An 18247-nucleotide genomic window follows, 5' to 3' on the forward strand; every position below is an offset into this window, starting at 1 on the left:
TGGTTTGATCCGAACTACAGGTGCTGTCTGTGGGGAGTTTGTACATTCTCCCTGTGACTGGTGTGGGTTTACTCTGAGAACTTCAGTTTCAACCCTCACTCCAAAGATGTGCAGGTTTGTAGGTTAATTGGCTTGGTATAAATGTAAAAATAGTCCCTAACGTAAGATAGTGTTAATGCGTGGGAACCGCTGGCCGGTACAAATTCTGTGTGCCCAAGGGCCTGTTACCGCGCTGTATCTCTAAACTCACCTAAACTAAACCAAACATTTGGCACAGACAATGTAGGCCAAAGGGCCTGTTCCTGTGCTGTATTGTTCTACGTGGGTCTACCTGAGTAACGCCACATTGAAACCAAAGGTTGCAGTGCAGAGCTACTTGTCAATACGAGGCAAGTGCTTGCTGGTGGCACAACACAGTCTAACAGGTGCATCCATTGCAACTAGCTCTTAATGGCACATGTATAATGAAAGCAGTATCTTCTCAGCTGCAGGGGAATGTTGCTACTATGGATGTCATATTGATGGGAGAGGGGTGGGAGATAAATCTCATGGGGGAATAGAGGTTGAACAGGGTGGTAATAAAACAGTACGGGGGGACTATAGAGATGCTCCGTGGTTACAGTCAGGCCGTCCTGGCAGACAGTTTTAAGGAAGGTGTAGAGTAGAAACAATGAAGGCTTGTACACTGGGGGACTGCAATACAAACAAATACCTCTACCCAATCTATCTCCTCATGTGGGCTGTAGAGAAAATAGATGATAGTACTCTCTTCGAGTATGGAGATTGGGTGACCTCCATAACACAGTGGTGAGTGGCAAACTGTAATGAGGTGGAACACAGACTCAGCAGGAATGGACTTGAGGTTAGGAAGCTGAGAGTGACTGTGACCCTGACATCCACTGGCAAGACAATGAATGAATGTATGATTGAATGCATGAATGAATGAATGAATGAATGAATGATTGAATGAATGAATGATTGAATGAATGTATGCTTGAATGAATGATTGAATGAATTAATGAATACTTTATTGTCACATGTGACAAGACACAGTGAATTTCCTTTCTTTTGCATACCTAATGTATGCAAAGAGTCACCACCTAAAGGGTACCGACAAAATTACAAAGTATCCCACGCCAGACTCTCCTTTGATCTCCCCTCCCCCCTCACAGCGGACCCCCCACACTGGGTCCTCCTTTGTTCCCAGCCGAGCGTCGTCCGGCTCGAACGCAGCATGTCCTCGACCGCCACCGCCCTCAACAACCACCTGTGAGAATATGGAGCGTAACAATGAAGATAAAGGTGCAGCACAGCAACGCAGCTGGTAGAGACCCCAGGTTTGACCATGACCTCGGGTGCATTCTGTGTGGAGTTTGCACGTTCTCCCTGTGACCACTTCTGGGTCTTCTGATTTTCTCCCACATCCCCAAAAACGTGTGTGTTTGTTGGATAATTGGCCTCTGCAAATTGTCCCTCGTGTATAGGGAGTGGATGAGAAAGTGAGATAACATCGAACTGGTGAGAACTGATGATCAGTGGTTGGCATAGACTCGGTGGGCTGAAGGACCTGTTTCCATCTCTAAAACTCTAATAATAATTCAGCTTGAGTGCTGGCCCTTTAAATAGTATGGGAAGTAAGTTAGAAAAACATGATTATGGGTAAATAAGAACTGTTGTTTTAATACAAGTAAATTCAATGAAATTAGGTGAGTTCAATTTTGCATGTGTTCCACTATATTACCTGAGAGAGATTTATGCTGGGAAAATTTATTTGGGGGAACAACAATTCTCCTGACAGAATGGGAGCCACGTTTTCTGACTGTAGTGCACTTTTAAGCATGGATATTTAATCTGCGAATTAATGTGTGTGTTCATATTGTGATTCTGAATATACTGGAGGGATGTGGTTTGAGAGTTTTTTAAATTTAGAGATACAGTGTGGAAACAGGCCCTCCGGCCCACCGGGTCCGTGCCAACCAGCGATCCCCGCACATTAACACGAGGGACAATTTATTTACATTTACCAAGCCAATTAACTTACAAACCTGTACGCCTTTGGACTGTGAGAGGAAACCGCAGATCACGGGGAGAACGTACAAACTACGTACAGACAGCACCGATAGTCAGGATCGAACCAAGGTCTTCGGCACTACATTTGCTATAAGGCAGCAACTCTACCGCTGCGCCACCATGACTGCCCAATTTTGCAATAGAGTACACAGCAGGAGCCAGAAATCTAAATATGTAAATAGATTAAGTGTTCTGGCATGCAAAGGAATTGTTACTGTACATCTTTCAGATACACTGTGGCTTATAGTCTTTGTGAAGCCATTACATTGGCAGGCACTAAAGTACCCAGGTTATTCCAGGTTAAGACAATTTTCAATTGTATTATTCTTTTTCTATCCAGTGCAGTGAACAAAATTCTACCTCCGAAGGACACAATGAACTGCAGATGCCTTTCTTCAGAAGAAGGGTCTTGACCTAAAACATCACATCCATGTTCTCCAGAGATGTTGTCTGACCCGCTGAGTTACTCTTCCACTTAGTGTTCCATCCACTTAGGACTGCCTTTGACCTTGTCTGCTCTAAGTACAACAATACAATCTACACCATTCTGCACACAGTTGGTCTATTGCTCCTGTTAACATTATGGTAACCATCTTTGAGTTCTCTATAAATCCCTGGGGAACCCCATTGCATCCTCCACAGAAAGAACTTCAACCACAGCTACTTCACATCTCCTCTGAATTTATATAATGGCCCAAACTTGGCCCAAGGGTGGCACAGTAGGGCAACTGGTAGTGCTGCTGCCTCAACTCAATGCCAGAGACAGAGTTTTGATCCTGACTTTAGGTGCTGTCTGTGTAGAGATTCCTCATTCTCACTTTATTCACATGGCTTTCCTTCAGATGCTCCGGTTTTGTTTGACTTCCCAAAGACGTGCGGATTTGTAGGTTAATGGACCTCTGTAAATTGCCCCGCATGTACAGGAAATGAACACCGAACAAGTGTGAATGGGTGATCGATGGTTGGCATGGACTCAGTGGTCTGAAGGTCTTATTTCCATGCTGTACATTTGACACCAAAACTCCCAATAGGAAGTGTGAGCATATGTACTGTATGTCACAACTGTGGTCTTTGCTGATTAGTGGGGGAAATATTGTCACCATTCATCTTGCGTGAGATAATTAAAAACCGCTTCACCCTGTGAGAAGCCTCATTAGGAACATTACATTTAGGACTTGCTTATGAGGTACATCCAAGATTTATCTGAGTTATAATTTGCTAATGATTCCTCAATTAATCCCTTAATCAGTCCTATCAAACGTTCTTGCTGCTAGATTGCACACCTCAGACACAAAGCCGCAGATAACGCTGGTTTAATCACCTGATGAGAGCAGGAGCAAAAGATCATTGTCAACTCATTCACTGCAAAAACTGTAGACCTACAGAAATAAGCACCATTTTTCCAAATCTTGGGACCCATCATTCAAAACAGGAATATGACGATGATGAATTCACCATCATCTTTAGAATGCCAACACTATCTATCACCACTTTAGTAAACTGTGTTTGAAGGTCAAGGCCAGTATAAAGCACATGCCCCACTGGCCAGTATTGATCCTGTATGTGGCCGTAAACTTTGCTATGCATTTTTGCATTTGCCACTTCTTTGCCCACTCTCCCAACCTGTCCTTCTGCAGCCTCCATGCATCCTCAACACTACCTGTCCTTCCACTTACAGTATACTTGTATCATCTGCAAACGTGGCCACAAACCCATCAATTCCCTCATCCTGATCAATAGCACACAATGTGAAAAGTAGCGGACCCAACAGAGACCCTGTGGAACACTACTAGTCATCGGCAGCCAACTAGAAAAGGCTCCCTAATTCCCACTCTTTGACTTCTGCCAGTCAGCCAATGTTCTATCCATGCTAGTACCTTGCCTTCAATACCATAGCCTCCTATCTTGTTTAGTAGCCTCATGTATGGCACGTTATCAAAGGCCTCCAGAAAATCTAAGTCAAGTCAAGTCAAGTTTATTTGTCACATACACATACGAGATGTGCAGTGAAATGAAAGTGGCAATGCTCGCGGACTTTTGTGCAAAAGACAAACAACAAAACAACCAAACAAATTATAAACACAATCATAACACACATATTCTTTTACATAATAAATAATGGAAGGAAAAACGTTCTGTAGAGTTAGTCCCTGGTGAGATAGGCATTTACAGTCCGAATTGCCTCTGGGAAGAAACTCATTCTCAACCTCTCCGTTCTCACCGCATGGCAACGGAGGCGTTTGCCTGACCGTAGCAGCTGGAGCAGTCCATTGCAGGGGTGGAAGGGGTCTCCCATGATTTTATTTGCTCTGGAGTTGCACCTCCTGTTATATAGTTCCTGCAGGGGGGTGAGTGAAGTTTTCATAGTGCGTTCGGCCGAATGCACTACTCCCTGCAGAGCCTTCTTGTCCTTGGCAGAGCAATTCCCAAACCAGATGGTAATGTTCCCGGACAAGATGCTTTCCATCGCCGCTGCGTAGAAGCACTGGAGGATCCTCGGAGACACTCTGAATTTCATCAATTGCCTGAGGTGGTAATGGTGCTGCCTTGCCTTACTCACGAGTGCTGAGGCGTGTGATGCCCATGTCATATCCTCAGAGATGTGGACTCCCAGATATTTAAAACAGTTCACCCTATCCACAGGATCCCCATTTATCCTCAATGGAGTGTACGTCCTCGGATGATGTGCCCTCCTAAAGTCCATGATCAGCTCCTTCGTTTTTTTGATGTTCAAGAGGAGGCTGTTATCCTGGCACCAGAGTGCTAGATCAGCCACCTCCTCCCGGTAGGCCTTCTCGTCGTTGTCTGAGATCAGGCCCACCACCACAGTGTCATCAGCAAACTTAATTATTGAATTGGAGCTGAACCTAGCCACACAGTCATGTGTGTACAGGGAGTACAATAGGGGGCTGAGGACGCAACCCTGGGGCGATCCTGTGCTCAGGGTGAGGGACTCCGATGTATTCCCTCCCATCTTGACTACCTGGGGCCTGGCGGTGAGAAAGTCCAGGACCCAGGCACACAGGGAGGTGTTGAGCCCCAATTCCAGTAGCTTCCCGGCCAGTCTGGTGGGGACTATCGTGTTGAAGGCTGAACTGTAGTCTATGAACAGCATCCTCACGTAGCCCCCCTTCTGGCTGTCCAGATGGGAGAGAGCGGTGTGCAAGACCTGGGAGACCGCATCGTCCATGGACCTGTTCGGACGATATGCGAACTGCAACGGGTCCACGTTCTGAGGGAGGAAGGTGCAGATGTGATTCTTCACCAGCCTCTCAAAGCATTTCATGACTACCGAGGTAAGGGCCACCGGACGGTAGTCATTCAGTCAGGCTGGGGAGGTATTTTTTAGTACCGGTACAATGATGGATTTTTTGAAGCAGGCAGGGACCACGGACTTGTCCAGGGAGAGGTTGAATAATGTAGTGAGCACTGGAGCTAGCTGCGTAGCACAGGACTTGAGTACTCGCCCCGAGATGCCATCAGGGCCTGCAGCTTTTCTCGTGTTCACCCGTGTCAGTGCCCTCCTCACGTCGTGCTCGGACAGCGAGAATGTGTGCACATTCCTCCCTTCAGCTTCGGTAGCCAGCCCGCTGGCGGTATTGTCGATAGTCGGCAGACCTGGAGTGGTGCTGCCCCTCTCAAAACGAGCGTAAAAGGAGTTCAGGTCGTCAGCTAGGGAGGTGCCGGCACATGCGGATGAGGAAGGGGTGCTCCGGATGTTGGTTACAGTCTGTAACCCCTGCCACAGGCTTCTGGTGTCCTGCTGCTCCATCTGTAACTCCATCTTGTCCCTGTACCTTCTCTTTGTGTCCTTCACCGCCCTTCGCAGTCGGTAGGACTCTGCCTTGTAGACGTCCATGTTTCCTGATGCCAGGCCCGAGATGTAGGCAGTGGTGCGAGCATTCAAGGCCACATGAACAGATCTATCTACCCAGGGTTTTTGGTACGGGAAGGTGCTTACCCTTACCGTGGGGACGATGTTGTCGGTTACTGTTGCGATGAAGTCCGTGACTGCTTCCGCGAACTCACTGACGTCACTGGAACTTGCTTCGAACATATTCCAGTCGACATCACTCAGTGCATCTTGCAGCATGGCCTCTGACTGGTCGGACCACCGCTTTACGTCCCTCGTCTCTACCGCTTCCCGAACTATCCTCTGTTTATACTCCGGCAACAGGAAAATAGCAGCGTGGTCAGATTTTCCTAGAGGAGGGAGTGAAACGGCCTTGTAGCCTTTCCTGAACGGCGTGTAGCAGTGGTCCAAAGTTCTCTCCCCCCTGGTGGCACACGTGATGTGTTGGTAGAAGTTCGGCATGACCTTCTTGAGATTTGATTTATTAAAACCTCCAGCCACCACCATAGCCGCATCCGGGTACTTGTTTTGATGTCGACATAGCACATCGTTTAGGGCCGAAAGTGCCACGTCGGTGTCCGATGTGAACAACATCCGCTGACTCTCCTTTGTCTATCCTGCTTGTCACCTCCTCAAAAAACTCCAACAGGATCCTGTCAGGCAAGATCTTCCCATAACAAAACCATGCTGACTTTGGCCTATTTAATCAAGCGCTTAGGAGACCTCATCCTTAATAATAGACTCTAAAATTTAACCATTCACAAAAGTCAGACTAGCTGGCCTATAATTTCTCTCAAACATTGGAGTTAATGTGTGATTTCCCAGTCCTCTGGAATTATTCCTGACTCTAGTTATCCTCGAAAGATCACTACTAATGCCACCACAATCTTCTCTAAGAAACCATCTCATAGGCATTCTCCATGTTCCTTATCTTGGGATCCAGTACCAACCTGATTTTCCCAGTCTACTTGAATTTTGAAATCTCACATGACCACTGTAACATGACTTTTCTATTTCCTGATGTAATTTGTGCCCTACATGCTACTATTTGGAGGCCTGTATATAACTGTAATCGGGGTTTTTTTACCCTTGCAGTTTCTTGACTCTCCCCACAAGGATTCTACATCCTCTGATCCTATGTCGTTTCTTGCTAAGGATTGGATTTCATTCCTTACCAACAGAACCACCTACCCCTCTACCCCTGTCTTTTTGATAGTATATGTGGATACTCAGCTCCCAGCTCTGATCCTGATATTTCATTGTCCTTGCCAGAACTGATGAAGAAAAGACTGTAGACTGTGAAAGGAGGGGATGGCTCATCCACATATGAAATTGGCATGGATTTCCTGTAAGGTATTGATATGTGATGCCAATTATCCTTAAATACTCCTGACCCTGGCAACAATAACATGGAGCTGAATGATAGTGGGACACTGTATTAAGTTGCCCAAAGTGGTAAGCAGTGTGTGGGCAGTGAAGAACTTTACACCCAGAGGGTTGTGAATTTGGGGAATTCTCTGCCTCAGGTGGCAGTGGAGGCCGATTCACTTAAAGCATTCAAAACAGTGTTAGATAAAGCTCCTAGAGTTAGCGGAATGAAGGGATATGGGGAGAAGGCAGGAACTGGGTACTGATTGTGGATGATCAGCCACATTGAATGGCGGTGCTAGATCGAAGGGCCGAATGGCCTACTCCTGCACCTATTTTCTATGCATCTGTGTATCTATGGTAGTATTAATAAACTGAAACACAGTTTGGAGTAGATAAAACTCCATCTGCCCTTTTTTCTACCTATATCTGCTATATCCTATTGTCTATCTATATCCTATACATGTATAGGACATGTTTGGATGGATATGGACCAAACACGGGCAGATGGGAGTAGTGTAGCTGGGACATGTTGGCCAGTATGGGCAAGTTGGGCTGAAGGGCCTGTTTCCCCACTTTATCACTCTGCAACTGTAACTCCACCCAGATCGGTTATCCAAACCTAATCTCATTCCTCCAAGCCTTCGAGGATGTAACTAGTAGAGTGGATAAGGGAGAACCAGTGGATGTGTTGTATCTGGACTTTCAGAAGGCATTCGACAAGGTCTCACATAAGAGATTAGTATACAAACTTAAAGCACACGGTATTGGGGGTTCAGTATTGATGTGGATAGAGAACTGGTTGGCAGACAGGAAGCAAAGAGTAGGAGTGAACGGGTCCTTTTCACAATGGCAGGCAGTGACTAGTGGGGTACCGCAAGGCTCTGTTCTGGGACCCCAGCTATTTACGATATATATTAATAATTTGGACGAGGGAATTGAATGCAACATCTCCAAGTTTGCGGATGGCACGAAGCTGGGGGGCAGTGTTAGCTGTGAGGAGGATGCTAGGAGGCTGCAAGGTGACTTGGATAGGCTGGGTGAGTGGGCAAATGCATGGCAGATGCAGTACAATGTGGATAAATGTGAGGTTATCCACTTTGGTGGCAAAAACAGGAAAGTAGATTATTATCTGAATGGTGGCCGATTAGGAAAGGGGGAGATGCAGGGAGACCTGGGTGTCATGGTACACCAGTCGTTAAAAGTAGGCATGCAGGTGCAGCAGGCAGTGAAGAAGGCGAATGGTATGTTAGCATTCATAGCAAAAGGATTTGAGTATAGGAGCAGGGAGGTTCTACTGCAGTTGTACAGGGTCTTGGTGAGACCACACCTGGAGTATTGCATACAGTTTTGGTCTCCTAATCTGAGGAAAGACATTCTTGCCATAGAGGGAGTACAGAGAAGGTTCACCAGACTGATTCCTGGGATGTCAGGACTTTCATATGAAGAAAGACTGGATAGACTCGGTTTGTACTCACTAGAATTTAGAAGATTGAGGGGGGATCTTATAGAAACTTACAAAATTCTTAACGGGTTGGACAGGCTAGATGCAGGAAGATTGTTCCCGATGCTGGGGAAGTCCAGAACAAGGGGTCATAGTTTAAGGATAAGGGGGAAATCTTTTAGGACTGAGATGAGGAAAACTTTTTTCACACAGAGAGAGTGGTGAATCTCTGGAATTCTCTGCCGCAGAAGGTAGTTGAGGCCAGTTCATTGGCTATATTTAAGAGGGAGTTAGATGTGGCCCTTGTGGCTAAAGGGATCAGGGGGTATAGAGAGAAGGCAGGAACAGGATACTGAGTTGGATGATCAGCCATGATCATATTGAATGGCGGTGCAGGCTCGAAGGGCCGAATGGCCTACTCCTGCACCTATTTTCTATGTTTCTATGTTTCTATGTTAACCCTTTCCCAGGGTGGAAGTATCAAAGACAAGACGGCGCTGGTTTAAGGTCAGATCTTAAAGGAGATGTGCAGGGCAAGTTTATTACACAGAGAATAATCGGCGTCGGAAACACTGCCAGTTGTGATTAATGCAATAATGATAGTGGTGTTTAAGAGGCTTTTAGTAGGTGCATGGATATGCAGGGGTATGGATCACATGCAGGCAGAGGAGATTAGCTTAACTTGACATCATGTTCGGCACGGACATTGTGGGCCAAAGGATCTGTTCCTATGCTGCAGTGTTGTGTGTGTAGGAAGGAATTGCAGATGCTGGTTTACACCAATGATAAACACAAAGTACTGAAGTAAATCAGTGGGACAGGCAGCATCTCCGGGTAGAAGGAATGGGCGACATTCTGATTCGAGACCCTTCTTCAGACTTATCCACAGTGTTGTATGTTCTATGTGGCAGCACAAGAGATAGCAGATGCTGGAATCTATACCAAGAAAAGGAAAGGTGCTGGAGGAACTCAACAGGTCAGGTAGATTCTGTGGTAGAAAATGGGCAGTCGATGTTCTGGACCAGGACACTTCATCTGGACTGAAAGTGCAGAGGAAGTATGACCCCTTTTAAGGTCAGATCACGACCTTTTGCTAACGAAACTTGCTGCACCTGAAATATTAACTGCTTCACTTTCCACAGCTGCTGCCTGACCTGCTGAGCATTCCCAGCAATTCCTGTTCTTATTTCAGATTTGCTGCATCTGTAATTGTCCTATTTTCAATGATCATTTGGGGATTGATTCATACACATCACACTGGTTATTACAATTTAGGAATCGACAGAGTGATCCTCTGGGACTTTTCAATAAAATGATAAAATGATTTCAGCAACAATGGGAATAGATCAATATATTTGGTAAAATCTTTATTGAGAAACGGTTACAGAGCAAAACAAACTGCTAATAAGGGCACAAATGATGAATGACTCCTTCATGTCCATTGACTGTCATTGATGCTGCCCTGATAGTATGACATTTTTGAGGTGAGCATGATAGCTGAAGTTCCATGGATTAGCCATTACTTCTGAAGTGGCATCTGATGGCCCACTAATTACCACTGAAATATAAAACTAATCCCACTTTAGTGTGATGATCAGAACATTCTTTTGCTGGTGGTACCTTCAGCTCCCTGATTGTGATCCTGTTATCTGAACGTGCTTTGCTGTCACTGTGCTGAAACATAATTCTAGTAGATATGCGAAGTGTGCAGGTGATTGTATGACCCTAGACCATCACTTTCAATGATGAAGTGGTTATGAACCACTCAGGTTATGCCAAAATGGGATTATGTTAAGTGCATTTGGATTGCTCAAAGTCATAGCGTCTCTAATAATAAATCCCTTTTTCATGAACTTAATCTAGGAAACAAGAAATGAGTCAAAATGTTATTTTGCATTTGCAAAGTAGAATTAAACACGATCGGCAAAGCGATTTTATTTTACAAATTTAAAAACAAATCAGGCAAAAATATTCATGTATATTTTTTATACCGCAAAGGATCACTCGTAGTATTTCAAGTTAAAAGATACAACTTGTACTCATCAATCTCTGTTAGATACTTGTTAATGTTTACCTTTCTGTTGCTCTGATTGTTCTTTCAATCGTGATCATAATGCAGTGTTGGAGGAACTCAACGGATCAGAGAGCATCTGGGGAGGGAATGGACAGATGACGTTTCAGGTCAAGACACTTTCTCCGACTTCATTTTTTCTTGTGCGATCTTTGCCTCTCATTCAGGATAGAAACAGTGGGTGACAATGCAGGGAATGTATCCACCAAGAACCACAGGTCAGAGTCATAGAGTCATACAGCACGGAAATAGGCCCTCCAGTCCAATTTGCCCGCTCCAACCAAGAAGTCATATTTACATTAGTCTCAACTGTCCACATCTGCCCAAATCTCCAAACCTTTCCTATACATGTACCTGTCCGAATGCTTTTTAAATTCTTTGGCAGCTCGTTCTGTATACCCACAGACTGTCTCTTACTCTGAAGAAGGGTCTCAACATGAAATGTCACCCATTCCTTCTATCCAGAGATGGTACCTGTTCCGCTGAGTTATTCCAGCATTCTGTGTCAATCTTCAGATCAGATACAAAGATACAATCAGTACAAACTCGAATACAATAGTTAGAGCAATGAGGAAGATACAGAATTCAGAATATAGTTCTCAGCATTGGAGGGCATCAGTTCCATAGACAAAATCCACTCACTGCCCTCAATGGGGTAGAGGTGAATCGAACAGTACTCTAGCTTATGGAAGGACTATTCCGAAGCCTGATAACAGAGGGGAAGAAGTTGTTCCTGAGTCTGGTGGTGTGTGCTTTCAAGCATCTGTACCTTGTACTGGACGGGAGCAGGGGAAGAAAGAATGCCAGGGGTGGGACAAGTCGTTGATAATGTTGCCTGCATTTCCGAGGCAGCTTGAAGTGTAGATGGGGTCAATGGTGGGAAGTCTGATCTATGCGATGGACTGGGCTACATCTACAATACTCTGCGATTTCTCACGGACTTGTCAGAGCAGTTCCCAAACCAAGCCATGATGCAACAGTGCATCTGTAGAAGTGTGTAATGTTGACTGAATTTCTTCAGTCTCCTCTGGTGTTCCTTCTTGCCTGTCGCATCAAAGTGGTTGGTCCGTGACAGAGCAGTAGTAATGTTAACGCCAAATAACTTGAAGCTCTCAACCATTCCCACATCCACACTATTGATGCTGATTGGGGCATGTACTCCTCCATGCTTCCTGAACTCAATAACAGCTCTTTCATCTTGCTGACATTGAAGGAGAGGTTTTTGTCCTGACACCATGTCACTAAATTCTCTATCTAGTTTATTTACTCCAGCACTTCACTGTTCGTGATTCAACTCACCACAGTGGTGTAGTCTGCAAACTTGTAGGTGGAATTAGAACCTTATTTGGCTGTACAGTAGTGAGTGTAAATCATTCCCTTCTCATAGAGTCATACAGTCATACGGGCCCTTTGGCCCAGCTTGCCCACACCGACCAACACGGCCCATCTACTCCCACTAGTCCCATCTACTCTCACTGGGCCCATAACCCTCTAAACCTATCCTATCCATGTACCTGTCCAAATGTCTCTTAAATGTTATGATAGTACCTGGTCAATTACCTTCTTTTTTAGTTTAGTTTAGAGATACAGTATGGAAACAGGCCCTTCGGCCCTCTGCACCAACCAGCGATCCCCGCACATTAACACCATCCACACACACGAGAGTGAATTTTTACATTTATATCGTCAATTAACCTGCAAATATGTACGTCTTTGGAGTGTGGGGGGAAACTGAAGATCTCAGTGAAAACTTACGCAGGTCACGCGGAGAACGTACAAACTCCATACAGACAGCACCCGTAGTCGAGGTCGAACCTGGGTCTCTGGCATTGTAATGCCCCTGTCCCACTTAGGAAACCTGAACGGAAACCTCTGGAGACTTTGCACCCCACCCAAGGTTTCCATGAGGTTCCCGGAGGTTTTTGTCAGTCTCCTTAATGGTCGAAAGTGGTTTCCGCTTCTTCTATGTTCAGGCGATTATTTCAAAAAATTAAAAACTGGCCTCGACTAAAAATAGGTTGCCGTTTTAAAAATCGTTAATTTTTTAGTCGAAGCCGGTTGCAATGCTAGTTGAAGGTGGTTGCCGGAGATTGCAGGCAGTGGAAGTTAAGACCTCCCTGGTGGAATAAAACTGGGTGAAAAAAAGGTTAATATTAACATAAACATGTGACCTCTGTCACTCCTGGGTGTACTCAATCGTAGATGCAGAGTTTGCAAAAGTTTCTCAGGTTTTTTTTTAAATCATTCTGAATCATGACAGCAGTAGATGTACATTTAATAACATCCACCTAACTAGTTCCTTCTCTGCTCTCATGGTTCAGAATGATTTACAAAAAAACCTGGGAGACTCCCAGTGTCCTGTCATTTGTAACATTGTAATGGGCAGGGCCAGGGCAAGTGGAATTGGATTTTTTACAGTGAAAAGTTACATTTTTAAAGTTTAAAATGTGAATAACCTGTAAAATATAACATCAATCTGAATAAAACTTGATACACCACACCACAGGACAATGGTGAGTAATGTGGGCCAACAATTGTAGCGCTATCATGTACCATGTTGATGTAATTTTGGGATCACATGGGCAGAAGTACATGCACACACACACACAAACCCACAGACAGACAGCATCACAGACATAGAAACAAACAAGATGAAAGTTCCAGTAATATATAGATGTCTCGACCTATGGGGGGAAAATGTCAGATGCCTTCTTCACCACCTGATGTAGCAGGGTTGCCACTTTGAGGGAAGGATGTGCTTGAATCATAGTTTACTTTGTTCATCAACAGTCCGTAATGCTGTACCACTTTCTGTAAATATCCTACTCCTAACTGATTTCTCAAAATGCCTCTTCTCTAATTCTTCAGGATTGAAGTCCATCTGCCAATGCTCCATGCAACGGTCTGCCAGATCTGTTTCCTACTGTAGTTTTAGACAACCTTCCTCACATTCCACACCACCATCATGTCATTTGCTAACCATACCTCCAATATTCACATCCAACTCATTAATCTATATTACTAAATCTCTGATCTTGACCGCTTTTGGCCCACTGTGCTGCGATTTACGACAGAACGCCACCACCTACGGCTGTCATTTTTGGCCACCTCGCTCAGAGCCCCTCTCCGCCTTATGGGTGCGGAGGATTTTCATAATCTATCAAAAATCAGAGAGATATTACTGTTTTTTAAAAATTCACCATTCTCCCTGCTGCCCCTGCTGGAGGGAGGGGGAGGGACTATAAAACCAGGAAGTGGTGTGCCTCACTTAGTCTCTGCAAGATGGATGAAGCCAAGGGTCATGTCTCTCTGAGCTCTGAATAACACTGAACAAATGTTTACACAACTGTGAGTACCCTTAATGTGGTTTGAAAATGAAAATATGGATTGTTTGAAGTAAAAAGGCACTGCCTGCAAATAGTTGTTTGGGTGCTTTGGCTTGAAGTTGAAAGGCACTACTTACTGCAAATGGTGGCTTGGGAGCTTTGGTTTAAAGTTGAAAGGCACTACACTGCAAATGGTGGCGTGAGCTTTGGCTTAAAGTTGAAAGGCATTACTTACTGCAAATAGGTGTATTGGCTTGATGGATGAAGCCAAGGGTCATGTCTCTATGAGCTCTGAATAACACTGAACAAATGTCTACACAACTGTGAGTACCCTTAACATGGTTTGAAAATGAAAATATGTTTTTTTGAAGTTAAAAAGGCACTGCCTGCAAATGGTTGTTTGGGTGCTTTGGCTTGAAGTTGAAAGGCACTACTTACTGCAAATGGTGGCTTGGGAGGTTTGGTTTAAAGTTGAAAGGGACTACTTACTGCAAATAGTGGCTTGGGAGCTTTGGCTTGAAGTTGAAAGGCACTACTTACTGCAAATGGTGGCATGGGTGCTTTGACTTGAAATTGAAAGACATTTCTTACTGCAAATGTTGGCTTGGGTGCTTTGGCTTGAAGTTGAAAGGCACTACTTACTGCAAATGGCGGCTTGGGTGCTTTGGCTTGAAGTTAAAAGGCACTACTCTAAATGCACTTACTTCCTGTTTGCACTGTATATTGATTTAATATAAAATGCTACCACTTACGGCTGTGACCTTTGGCCATCTTACTCAGACCCCCCTCCGCTGTGCAGGTGCAGAGAATTCTTCCCATCAATGAAAAATAAAAGTGTTATTAGTGTTTAAAAAATGTTGAGAATCTCACTCCTGTCAATCACGCCCTGAAAGCCACACCTTTTCCGGTGGGAGGGGGAGGGGTTATAAAACCCGGAAGTGTGGGTGTGGCTCAGTCTCGGCATGATGGGGGAGGGAGAGGTCATGACTCTGTCTGAGCTGTGAATCAACTGAACACACTGAATATCTATTGAACTGTGAGTTTGGTGTTATGTGTGGTTTTATGGTGGTTTCACCCTGCATGAAATGGTGTGAAGCTGCATTTGAATTTGGTGGCCTTCGACCCTGCTTGAAGTGGAATGAAATTGCACTTGAATTTGGCGGCCTTGCATCCTGCTGAAAGTGGTATGAATCTGCACTTGAATTTGGTGGCCATGGATCCAGCTTGAAATGGTATGAAACTGCACTTGAATGTGGTTGCCTTGCACCCTGCTTGAAGTGGTTGGAAACTGCACTTGTATTCGGTGGCCTTGCACCCTGCTCATAGTGGTAAGAAACTACACTTGAATTTGGTGGCCTTGCACCCTGCTTGAAATGGTAGGAACATGGATTTGAATTTGGTGGCCTTGCACCCTGCTTGAAATGGATTTTCAAGGAATAGTCATGAGTCAACTGCCAGCCCACCAGCCGTGAGTGAGCTGCCAGCAGATCAGGCTTGAGGGACTGAGATGCTACCCCAAGAACCCATACCAGAACTCCAGAAAGTCCCCCCACTTGCCACCAATATTGGAATTGGTGGAGGGGTGGAATATTGCATCGGGGGACCAACCCTCCCGTGTGAACAAGGGACCCAACGGGTCCCACTTAGTCTAGTATAGCTATATTTTCCCACCATATATAGCTGCTGTTTAGTTTAGTTTAGTTTAGTTTAGAGATACAGCATGGAAACAGGCCCTTCGGCCCACCGGATCCCCGTCGACCAGCGATCCTCACATATTAACACTATCCTATACATACTAGGGACAATTTTTTTCACATTTACCAAGCCAATTATTCTACATACCTGTACGCCTTTGGAGTGTGGGAGGAAACCGAAAATCTCGGAGAAAACACTCGTAGTCATGGGGAGAACGTACAGACTCTGTGCAGGCAGCACTCTTAGTTGGGATGGAACCCGGGTCTCCGGCACTGCAAGCGCTGGAGGGCAGCAACTCTACCGCTGCGCCACCGTGCCGCACTGTTGCCTGAAATTCGGTGGCACCTTGCCCATAACGAGTGAGGGAAGTCCGCTAGTGAGCGTTAAGCATTGTGTTTCATGACAGCAGTGAGATATGTGAGCTAGACTCGCTGCAGTGCTCTCTGTGTGCGTGTAATGGAGCACGTAAATATCAGTTCTGAGTCCTGCTTGATACGATTATGGGTTGGTGAGGAGCAGAGCTGTGTTTCTTTGAGCTGTATTTTGAGCTGAGGGTGCATCTGTTAGGATATGGCATCACGGACTTTCACAGGCATGTGAAGACATTGAACTTCTTATCCAATTCATCCTTAGATATTATTAAAATTCTCTTAGAACACAAGTTTTGTGTGGAAAATTACAGTTTATAAAATCTAACAATAATGAAGATTTCATGAGGTATAACATACTAGTGAATATGCTGATTTATTTTAAGCATAAGACACTGAAATATCCTTTTAATCTGTTGATTCCAAATGTTACAACTAACCTGGCAACAACAATTTTTCAATAAATCTGCTATTTTTCAAACACATGAAATACTGTACTTGGAGGCCTGAGTCAAGGCTAATCTTTAATTCATCAGTGTGTCAAATAGCATGCATGCTAATTATTCCATCTGCCACATTCTGAAAATTAGTGCCAAGATGTTGTTCCTCCTTTACATTTTGCTAAATTTGGAAAAAAATCATCTGAAAAACTTGGATTGGGTGTTTATAAGAGTGTTAATTTTACGAGCCTTTCCCAGCAGCACAAGACTTTGCTGGATGGCAAACATATGCTGTGATATTTGGGACTTGATCTTGGATGTGCTATTTCAATTGCACAGAGATACTTCAGGGGTAAGTTGGGAGCCAAAAGAAACAGATCTGTTGGAAAGTAGTAGTTTATTTTGGGCCTAATTATTTTCTAAATGCATCCATTTATCTGCCGTGCTAATGTGTCCTTTACGGGTACACAACCATTCAGCTGACTTGGTTTGTTCAAGTAAACTGGGAGAATGCCTTAACCTGGAGGCACAAGACCCTGCAGATGTTGGGATCTGGAGCAAAAGGAAAACTACTTGAGAAACGTCATGTGTGTTAAATTGGTAGGTACAATGTGTGGACATCACAGAGACCTAGTTGAAAGGGGATCGAATGGGAAATGAATATCCAAGGTTACTCATCCTTTAACTCATCTTCCCATTCCCATACTGACCTTTCTGTCCTGGGCCTCCACCATTGTCAGAGTGAGGCCCAAGGCAAATTGGAGGAACAGAACCTCATATATTTCTTGCGGAGCGTACAACCCAATAATATGAATATTGATTTCTCTAACTTCAAATAATCCTTGCTTTCTCTCTCGCACCATCCCTCTCCCACCCTAGTTCTCTGACTAGTTTCACTGTCCTTCTGATTAATTTTACATATTGTACGCCTCGTTGTCACCTTCCCCTCAGCCAACAATGAACCCATCTATATTTCCTGATCATCATCTGCTTTGATCTCTCATGTTCATACCTTATCCTTCCATATCTATAGTTGCCCTCTCCCCTAACTCTTAGTCTGAAGAAGGTCTCAACCCAAAATGTCACTCATTCCTTCTCTCTAGAGATTATCTCTGTCCCAATAAGTTACTCTAACATTTTGTGTCTAACTTTGGTGTAAATCAGCATCTGCAGTTCCTTCCTACATTATTGGAAAGACAGATAGGTGGGCAAAGGGGGTAGGGTGGCTCTGCTGAAAGGAATGAAATTCAGTCCATAGTAAGACATGGCATAGGGTCAGAAGATGTAGAATCCTTGTGGATAGAGTTGAAATTGCAAGGATAAAAATAGCCTGATTGGAGTTACAGTATATACAGGCCCCCAAACAGTAGCCAGGATATAGAGTACAAATTGCATCAGGCGATACAATTGGCATGCAAGAAAGGCAATGTTACAGTGGTCGTGGGGGATTTCAATATGCAGGCAGATTGGGAAAATCAGATTGGACCCTAAGAGAGGGAACTTGTGAGGTGCCCACAAGATGGTTTCTTTAGAGCAGTTTGGAGGAAAGCCTACCAGGAAAAAGGCAATTTTGGATTTGGTATTGTGTATGAATCAGATTTGATTAGGGAGC

Source organism: Leucoraja erinacea, chromosome 19 (assembly GCF_028641065.1).
Source record: "Leucoraja erinacea ecotype New England chromosome 19, Leri_hhj_1, whole genome shotgun sequence".
NCBI classification, from domain to species: domain Eukaryota; kingdom Metazoa; phylum Chordata; class Chondrichthyes; order Rajiformes; family Rajidae; genus Leucoraja; species Leucoraja erinaceus.